Genomic DNA, 10,183 nt, shown 5'->3' on the forward strand with positions numbered 1-10,183 from the left:
TGCTGTGTCCAAGCAGGAGCCCGTGTGTGACAATGTGCTATATGCCCGAGTGTGCGATGCTTGTACGTTTGCCTGTGTGTGGCAAAAATAAAACACATTTTGCCAGAGGACACACATTTCCAAGGCATCTTCCTTCTCTAGTTTAAAGTTGGACCGCAGCCTAAATACCCACCATTATACATCTGGAGCCTGTCATCGAGATTTCATTATATGCAGAGAAAGCCAAGTTCTTGGGCGCAGGGTTGTGCCAGGAGCTCAAGGCTGTGTCTACCTCCCCTGCAGGCTCCCCATTTCCCTTCCACTCACGACCATGCTGCCACTGAAAGCGTTGCTCAGCCTGGACAGTGGACAGGGTGAAGTTTCTGTGGCAGAACTGTCATGCAGCAGCTGTCTCTGTGTCTGCTTCCGTCAGAACAACTGGACTGAGGAGGTGGAGTACAATGAGCAGCCACGTGTATAGCCAATGCTGCCGGGACAGATTTGTAGAATGTGTTCTTGCTAGGAAGGAAGGGCAAGAACTACCCACACATTAGTCACGTAACACTTACATCCACTGTGCTGAAGTCCTTTGAGAGGAGGGTGATGAAACACATGAACTACTGCCAAGGAGCAACATGGATCTGCTCCAATCTGCCGAGCGTCACAGCAGCAGATGCCATTTCACTGGCTTGTCACTCAGCCCTGGAACATCTGGACAGAAGATGCAAACATCAGGATGCTCCACACTGATTACTTTCTCAGGTGTTTGCCAAGATTTGCATGTCATCTAAAGCCTCAACAAACTTCTACAGTTGTGTGGTGGAGCGTACATGGACTGGTTGTATCATGGCCTGGTATGGTAACGCCATTGCCCTTGAACAGAGAAGCCTACAAGATGTAGTGAATATAGCCCAGTAGATCATGGCTAAAACCCTCCTCACCAATGAGCATTTCTACAAGGACTACTGTCACAGGAAAGCCACATCCACCATCAAGGACTCCCACCATCCTGGCCATGCTCTCTTCTCGCTGCTGCCATCAGGAAGGAGGTACAACCGGAGCCTTAGAATGCACACCACCAGATTCAGGAACAATCATTACCCCTCGTGGCCAAGTGGTTAAGGCATTCGTCTAGTGATCTGAAGGTTGCTAGTTCGATCCTTGGCTGAGGCAGCGTGTTGTGTCCTTGAGCAAGGCACTTAACCACACATTGCTCTGCGACAACACTGGTGCCAAGCTGTATGGGTCCTAATGCCCTTCCCTTGGACAACATCAGTGGCGTGGAGAGGGGAGACTTGCAGCATGGGCAACTGCCGGTCTTCCATACAACCTTGCCCAGGCCTGCGCCCTGGAGACCTTCCAATGCGCAAATCCATGGTCTCACAAGACTATGGATGCCTATATATTACCCCTCAACCATCAGGCTCTTGAACCAGAGGGGATAACTTCACTTACCCCAGCACTGAACACTGGACTCACATTCAAGGACTCTTCATCTCATGTCCTCAATAGTTATTGGTTATTAATTAATTAATTAATTAATTATTGTGCTTGCGCAGTCTGCACATTGGTTGGTTATCCATCTTGTTGTGTGCAGATTTTTTCAATGATTCTATTGTGCTTCTTTATACTTACTTCAAGAAAAAGAATCCCAGGGTTGAATATGGTGATAAGTATGTACTTTGATAACCAATTTACTTTGAACTTTGAACCGAGAAGCCTGCTCCAGGTGACACCAGGAGAAATTCCCTTACGTGGAGAGCAGGAGCTCATGCCACAGGGAAAGTCTGGGCGAGTGACAGGGAAAACAACATCAACATTTAGGAGCGGAGGGAGGTGGAAGAGAAAGGGTTGGATAGTGAATGAATTCCAGCATAGACAACTTCTCTCCCACACAATTATATCCAAATCAGATTGATTATCACTGACTTAAGGGATGTTGCTTGGTGCAACAACACAAAATTACTACAGAGTACAAAATAATTGAGTAATGCACAAAGGAATAATGAGGGAGAGTTCATGGGTTTATGGACCGTTTAGAAACCTGATGGCAGAGGGGAAGATGTTGTTCCTAAATTGTTGAACGTAGGTCTCCATGCTCCTGTACCAACCTCCCACCCCCCATCCTAGTGGTAGTGGCAAGAAGAGGCAATGTCCAGCATGGTGACAGAACTTAGTGATGAATCCCACCTTCTCGAGGCATCACCTCAACGATGCCCTCGATGGTGGGGAGGGTTGTGCCCAACAGCAGTCGGGTGTCCAGCACGCTCAGCTGCCCAACATTTTGGCTGCTGAATACACCCCAGAACATAAGAAATAGGAGGAGTCGGCCATCTCACCCGTCGAGCCTGCTCTGCCATTCAACGAGATCATGGCTGATCTGGCCATGGACTCATCTCCAACTACCTGTCTTTTCCCCATAACCGTAAATTCCTCTACAATGCAAAAATCTATCCAACCTTGTCTAAAGTATATTTACTGAGGTAGCCTCCACTGCTTCACTGGGCAGAGAATTCCACAAATTCACCATTCTCTGGGAAAAGCAGTTCACCCTCATCTCCGTCCAAAATCTACTCCCCCGAATCTTGAGGCTATGTCCCCTAGTTCTAGTCTCACCTACCAGTGGAAACAACCTTCCTGCCTCTATCTTATCTAATCCTTTCATAATTTTATATGTTTCTATAAGATCTCTCATTCTTCTGAATTCCAGAGAGTACAGTCCCAGGCAACTCAATCTCTCCTCATAGTCTAACCCCCTTATCTTTGGAATCAACCTGGTGAACCTCCTCTGCACTGCCTCCAAAGCCAGTATATCCTTCCTCAAGTAAGGAGACCAGAACTGCACACAGTACTCCAGGTGTGGCCTCACCAGTACCCTGTACAGTTGCAGCATAACTTCCCTGCTCTTAAGTTCAATCTCCCTAGCAATGAAGGCCAACATTCCATTTGCCTTCTTGCACCTGCAAACCAACCTTTGGTGATGCATGCACAAGCACTCCCAAGTCCCTCTGCACAGCAGCATGCTAGAAATTTTTAACCATTTAAATAGTAATCTGCTCTTTCATTTCTCCTTCCAAAGTGGATGACCTTGCATTTACCAACATTGTACTCCATCTGCCAGACCCTTCCCCACTCACTTAACCTATCTATATCTCTCTTCAGACTCTCCATATCTTCTGCACAATTTGCTTTTCCACTCAATTTAATATCATCAGAAAACCTAGGTACACTACACTCAGTCCCCTCTTCCAGATCATTAATGTATATTGTGTGCAGCTGCAGGCCCAGCATTGGCCCCCGTGGTACACTGCTCACCATTGATTGCCACCCAGAGAAACACCTATGTATCCCAGCTCTCTGCTTTCTATAAGTTAACCAATCCTCTATCCATGCCAATACATCACCTCCAACTCCCTGCATCCTTATTTAACGGATAAGTCTTTTATGCAGCACCTTATCGAACGTCTTCTGGAAATAGTGCAATGCAACAAACAGTTTGCTTCCCCGGTTCAAAACTGATCTTTGGTGCTGTCTGTGTGGAGTTTGCACGCTCTCATTGTGACTGCATAGTGCTCCCCTAGTGTTCTAAATTACTCCCACATCCCAAAGACATGCTGGCAGGTCAGTAACTGTATATTGACCTGATGTGAAGAGAGGTGGGAGATGGGATGGAGTTGATGGGTCTGTGAGTGAGAATTGATTACTTGGGGGGGGGGAGGGGGAAACAGGGGCTCTCAGAGAACCAGCAGGGAATCAGTGGGCTGAATGGCCTCCTTCATTAGAAGGAAATGGAAAATGCAAACAAATTTTCTCCTTTCATCACAAATCTTTTAAGTGTTGATCTCACCCTCCGATATATTTGACAACAGTATTCACGATCCTCTGGATCAGGAAGCTCCAGAGAATGACCGCCCTCCAACAGAATCACCGCCGCGCCCAGTGGCCGAATAAAAAAAAAAGCTGCAGGTGCTGAAATTCTGAAGCAAAGAAAAAGTGCCAGAATCAACCAGCAGGTCAGGCGGCTTCTGCGGAGGGACAATGCAGACCGATGATCTTTCATCTGTTCTGGGAAAGTGGCTGCCAGTTTTGATGAGGGGGGTCACGGTTCTGAAACGTGCACTCAGTTTCTCTCTCCGTAGCTGCTGCCCGACACTAAATGAGCTCCTTGAATCTGAGAGAACAAGTTACAAGAGGGACCTCCTCAGCCACAGGCCATGCCAACAGCTGCCAGTCAAAGGTGATCCTTACACTGGAATCGCCAGGAGGAGAGGAATTCCATTGGGACCAATGTGGTCTTGAATCTCACTGGGATCACCAGGAGGAGAGGAATTTCATTGGGACCAACCTGGTCTTGAATCTCACGTGATGTTATTTATCCAGAAGGCCAATGGATAGAACTTCTGAACCTCCCTCCCCACCAGTTCCGTGGAGTTTCTTCACCACACAGACAGTAGCAGAAGAAAGCCACTCACCAGCAGCTTCCCCAAGGGCTGTACCAGCTTCACCCGCATTTCACGAGAGGCTACAGAGAAAATAATGGGCTGGGTGTAAACCAGAGATACAAGAGAAAATCTGCAGAAGCTGGAAATCCGAGGCAACACCACACAAAATGCTGGAGGAACTCAGCAGGTTAGGCAGCATCTGTAGAGGGGAATAAACAGTCACTGTTTTGGGCCGAGACCCTTCTTCAGTACTGAAAAAGGGGGCAGAAACCAGAATAAGAACCTTCCCCATCCTCACCTTTTTATTTACCCCAATTCTGGTGGCCCTCTCACTCCTTCTCTTCTTCTTCCCAACCCTCATGACCTGTCCATCACCTCAGGTTTCCCACATCTTTCACTCACTTCCATGGTCCACTGTACTCACGTGACAGATTCCTTCATCTTCAGCACTTTACCTCTTCCACCAATCACCTCCCAGCTTCTCACATCATTCCCCCACCCCCCAACCCATCTTCCTCCTCACTTGGTCTCACCTAGCACCTGCCAGCTTCTATACCTCACTCTTCCCCCACCTTATTCTGGCTGCTGCCCATTTCCTCACCAATCCCGATGAAGGGGCTCGGCCAGAAACCTTAATTTTTTTTAATTTCCCTCCATAGATGCTGCCTGACCTGCTGAGTTCCTCCAGCATTCGGTCTGCGTTGGACAAGGTTCAGAAGCAGCAATCCACCCACTTCCCAGCCAAAGAGCTTGATCAAGTTGGACCACTTCCAACACTCAACTCTGCAATGAAGAAAGAGTTTTGCTGATTGCTGGGAGTGGAGAAGATCTATCTCAACATCTCTAAGCTTCATATCTAAGAAAGGATATTCTGACATTGGAGAAGGCTTACAAGAATGATCCCAAGAATGAAAGAATCAAATTATGAGGAGCGTTTAATGGCTACTCGCTGGAGTTTAGAAGAATGAAGTGGAAAACTGACTGAATATTGAAAGGCCTACATAGAGTGGACATGGAGAGGATGATTCTATAGTGGAAGACTCCAGGACCAGAAAGCACAACCTCAAAATAGATGGACATCCCTTTAAAACAAACACGAGAAAGAATTTCTTTAGCCAGAGTGCAGTGAACCTGCTGAATTCATTGACACAGTCGGCTGTTAGGCCAAGTCATTGGCTTTATTTAAAACAGAAGTTGATTGGCTCTTGCTTACCAAGTGTGCCAAAGGTTACAGGGAGAATGAGGTTGAGAGGGATAACAAATCAGCCATGATTGAATGGCGGAACAGAACTGATTGGCAGAATGGCCTAATTCTGCTCTTATGTCTTATGGTCTCTTGTTTACAGTACATGAAAATAAAGAAATACTATGGAATTTATCTAAAACTATACATAAACAAACAACCAATGTGCACAAGAAGATAAATCATGCAAATAGTAAGAAATACAGAGAACACAAGTGGCAGAGCTCTTGGTTTATCAAGCCACGCACTGAGCCAAACCGAATGTGACTCGAGAGCTCTCCAGATGAGAATGAGGGGCTGGCAGGCTTACCAATCAGTCAAAACTTGGTGCTCCAGACAGTGCCAGAGGAAACAAGTGCTACAGTCACTGAGCTGGCGTACGGAGCCCACGGAAACAAAACACAATCAGGCAACAGGCCCTTCCTTCCCCTTCCAAGAATTCATCGACAATTTGGATACAGCAGACTATTCGGCCCCTTCGTTGGCCAGTAGAAAAGCACTCCCCTTTCTAGCCCTCCCTCCCTTCAGCGCTGAAGGTCCCGGCTCTTCAAGGACACATGCTGTTACACCTGTTGAGGGATCCCGCCAGTTCCAGCTACCAAAACCATCTGGGTGAAAACTTGTTCCTGCTCTCCCCTCAAACCCTTTCACCAATGGACATCCTGCAAAGCCACTGCCACACAGCTCCGGTGACTCGAGTTCAATTCCGACCTCCGGTGTTGTCCGTGTGGAGTTTGCATGTTCTCCCTGTGTCCACGTGGGTTTCCTCTGGGTGCTCTGTTTCCCTTACAATATGTGGGGTTGGTAGGTCAATTGGCTAGTGAAAATTACCCTGGTGTGGTAGAACCAATGAGGAGCTGGCCGGAATTCCAGACAAACACACTACCATTAAATTAGTGAAAATGGAAATACTCTGTGGCCTGGCAGAGACTTGATGTGCCGAGTGGTCTCTTTCTATGCTGTACAGCACAGAAATGGTCTTCAGCACGCTACATCCACGCCGGCCTCTTTCCCCATCCACACTAAGCCCATTTACCTGGATCAAGTCTGTATCTTTCTATGCCTTGCTATTTAAGAGCTTGCCTGAGTGCCTCTTCAGCATAGTGATATTTGATTCCAGCACCTTCGCTGGCAGGGAGTTCCAGATATCAACCACATTGTCTTTAAATAAAACCTAACCCTTTAAAACTCCTTCCTTTCATCCTAAGTATATGCCCTCTCTTTTTGATACCCTTAGATTTTAACTATTTTCCCATTGAAAGAAATACCCGTAAATAAATTAATTTTAGACATACAGCTTGGGCACAATGAGCCATAATGATTATTTAGCCCCAGCCTGATCACCGGACAATTTATAATGACCAGGTTACCTGCTAACCAGTACACCTTTGGACTGTGGAAGGAAACTGGAGGACCTGGAGGAAATCTACACGTCATGGGAAGGATGTAAACACTTCCCTACAGAGGAGGCCAGAATTGAACAGCGTGCTAACTGCTACACTACTCTGGTTCCCCTGGTTTTATGTTCCCTGTTTTTTTTTTAAATCTCTCTGCTGAGGGCAATAGGTCCTGCCTGTTTACCTCTTTCATGGTCCTCAAAAATGTGCACACATCAGTGGTTGCTACATTGCAGGAAAGAGGTGATCAGGATGAAGAAAGTGCATTAAAGATTCACAAGGATATGGCCAAGTGGTTAAGGCATTGGACTAACCTGAAGGTCGCTAGTTCGAGCCTTGGCTGAGGCAACGTGTTGTGTCCTTGAGCAAGGCACTTAATCACACATTGCTCTGCGACGACACTGGTGCCAAGCTGTATGGGTCCTAATGCCCTTCCCTTGGACAACACTGGTGTCATGGAGAGGGGAGACTTGCAGCATGGGCAACTGCTGGTCTTCCATACAACCTTGCCCAGGCCTGCACCCTGGAGAGTTAAGACTTTCCAGGAGCAGATTCATGGTCTCGCAAGACTAACGGATGCCTTAATTACCTGATTGGAAGGTTTGAGTAATAAGCAGAGTTTAGAGAGGCTGGGTCAATTTTCTCTAGAGCAAAGGAGGGCGAGGGGTGACATTGAGATGTATAGAATTATGAGGGGCATAGATAGATGGACAGTCAGAGTCTATGGTAGCACTGTCTAAAACTAGAGGGCTTGGATTTAATGTGAGAGAGAGGAGGCTAAAAAGGACACAAAAGACACAAGAGTACTGTAGCTGGTATCTGGAATGAGTTGCCGGAGAAGATACAGAGGTAGGAACAGTAACAATCGTTAAGAGACATTTGGACAGGTAATTAAAGGAAGCAATGGATATGGAATTACAGCAGGCAAGTAGGATTAATATAGGGAGACAGGAGTGATGGCCAGCATACACACAGTAGGCTGAAGGGCCACTCCATGAATCCAGAAAGCCTACCCTCAGCTTCTGAGGATCCATAGAGAACAATCCCAGCCTATCCAAGCTCATGCCTACAATTCTCCAGAAACGCCCTGGAAATCTGATCCCCAACAGACTTGACAGATGCTGGAGAACATAAGCCACACACACAAAATGTTGGAGGAACTCAGCAGGTCAGGCAGCATCCATGGGGGGGCGGGGGAATGAAAAGTCGATGTCTCAGGATGAGAGCCTTCAGTCCTGAAAATCTTAAGGGAAAATCTATGTAGGTCCTTAGACCTACAGGGTTAAAAACCTGATCCTCTCACAATTCCAGTTCGAAAAAGATCAAGTGACGACGGAGCATGTTAACTAATCAGTAATCCCAACGATGATTCAGGATCGATGGTCATTCATGTACAAACCTAACATCGACTGCCAACCTACAGTTGGTCCACAACACCACCATCTACCTATTAAACAGGTAGTGCCAACAATAACCATCTATCCATCTCCAACACCTGGGCAAGTTCTTTCAAGAGAACGAGGAAGCGAGCTACTTATAGAACCCAAAGACCCAACACTTGGTCCTAAAGGAGCTAGACCTTTGGTACGTCTTAAAGAGAAGCGGTGAGACTGAGGAATCTCCAACTGTCCTGGTACAGGCACCGATGGTAAACTCGGGGGGGGGTGCTTAAAAAGCCCCAACTTCGGGGCAGATTTAGAAGGGAGTGAGATTTAGCAGGCAGCGATCTCACATTGGGGAGCTTTCTAACCGAGAACCAATGAGGCCATGAGTATTGAGCATAAAAAAGTAAGACTTTGTATAACCATTACATTTGCAGGAACAATGGATAAGAATTCAACGTCGCGGCTGAAGTCTTTCCGCCGCCTTCCCTTCCACATGATGTCAAGAAAGCAGTGAGGTGTGCAGACTTCCAGAAAACAGTGCAATCGTGAATGCAAAAGGTTTATCGTCACAATAAACCTCCCTGGAGGGAAGAAAAACCGAGGGGGTGGGGGGGGGCTGGAGAGGAGGGAAAGCGGCTGGAAGCCATCTAACATTCTAATACAAAAAAAAGGGTTTCTTCAAATTTCATTCACACTCGAAACGGGATCGAGAAGGGATGGGGGAAGATTTAGTTTACCCCCCAAAAAATCAACAGCTTCGGGGAGAGACTCGCGGCGGCCGGTTTGATACAAAGCCCAGCGGTGCACTCGGAAAGTTTGGAACACTCTAACAAACTTTTCACCCTCTTTCGGCGGTTTGACCGCCAGCAAACCCGCACAGCTCAGAAACTCACTCACCGGCACAGTCCGGGTGAGAGCCCCAGTCCGGCCGGGGACCTTTCCAGAGGGTTTTGAGGTCCTTTTTTGAAGTATCTTCTGCTTTACCTTTTGTTCACTTCTGCCTCCGAGCCCATCGCCACCTTTCTCTGAGCTGGAGAGAGGGAGGGGGGAGTAGGGACACGTGATAACCAAAACCCAGACACCCAACACCCTGCTTCTTCCAACCTTTTCAGCAAGTTGCTTTGAGGATTTGCAGTACTTGCAGCGACTTGGAAATAGTTTAAGAATCATTTGTTTTGGACTCGCAGATGTTATTGAAATACGAGGATGATTAATATGTCCACAACGCAGATGCTCGAGGTTACATTTTTAAATGCATGCAAATGAGCTGCTTTTGCACATCTGTACGGAACCGAATTATTAGTCACCACGATGTATCAAACAGGTCAGCTTACCTTACGAAATGCATTATATACAAGCTTCCCACTAACGTTTTACAGCTAATGAAGTGCAGTTTTTGTTGTAAGGTGGGGGAAACTTGCGCACAGCAAGCCCCCATGAACAGCACCGGTCGAATGTGGCCCGAGAGACAATATTGCTCGGGAGAGGCACAGGAGATCCGGCAGATGCTGGAAGTCTTCCGCAATACACACAAAATGTTGGAGGAACTCAGAGGTGAAGGGTCCCAGCCCGAAATGGCGGATTTCCCTCCACAGATGCTGCCCGACTTGATGATTTCCTCCAGCATTTCGTGTGTGTTGGTCAGGAGAGAGCCCCTGCCCCTCTCCAAATGTTGCCCTTTTGTTGCCCTGAGGGGGACTTTCCTGTCATAATAGCACCTGACACCCCACAGTACTC

At 47.2% G+C, this 10,183-nt stretch overlaps 1 protein-coding gene across 2 annotated transcripts in view; it reads right to left on the reverse strand.

Moving 5' to 3' along the window:
- LOC134350969 (fibroblast growth factor receptor 1-like) overlaps positions 1-9,465 on the reverse strand; it is a 220,464-nt gene extending 210,999 nt beyond the window's left edge. For both annotated transcript variants that reach the window (XM_063056900.1, XM_063056899.1), the window contains exon 1: positions 9,344-9,465. The gene's annotated coding sequence lies outside the window, so the exon portion shown is untranslated. The remainder of the gene's footprint in view (positions 1-9,343) is intronic.
- Positions 9,466-10,183: the final 718 nt, after the last annotated feature.

This window comes from Mobula hypostoma, chromosome 8 (genome assembly GCF_963921235.1).
Source record: "Mobula hypostoma chromosome 8, sMobHyp1.1, whole genome shotgun sequence".
Lineage (NCBI taxonomy): Eukaryota > Metazoa > Chordata > Chondrichthyes > Myliobatiformes > Myliobatidae > Mobula > Mobula hypostoma.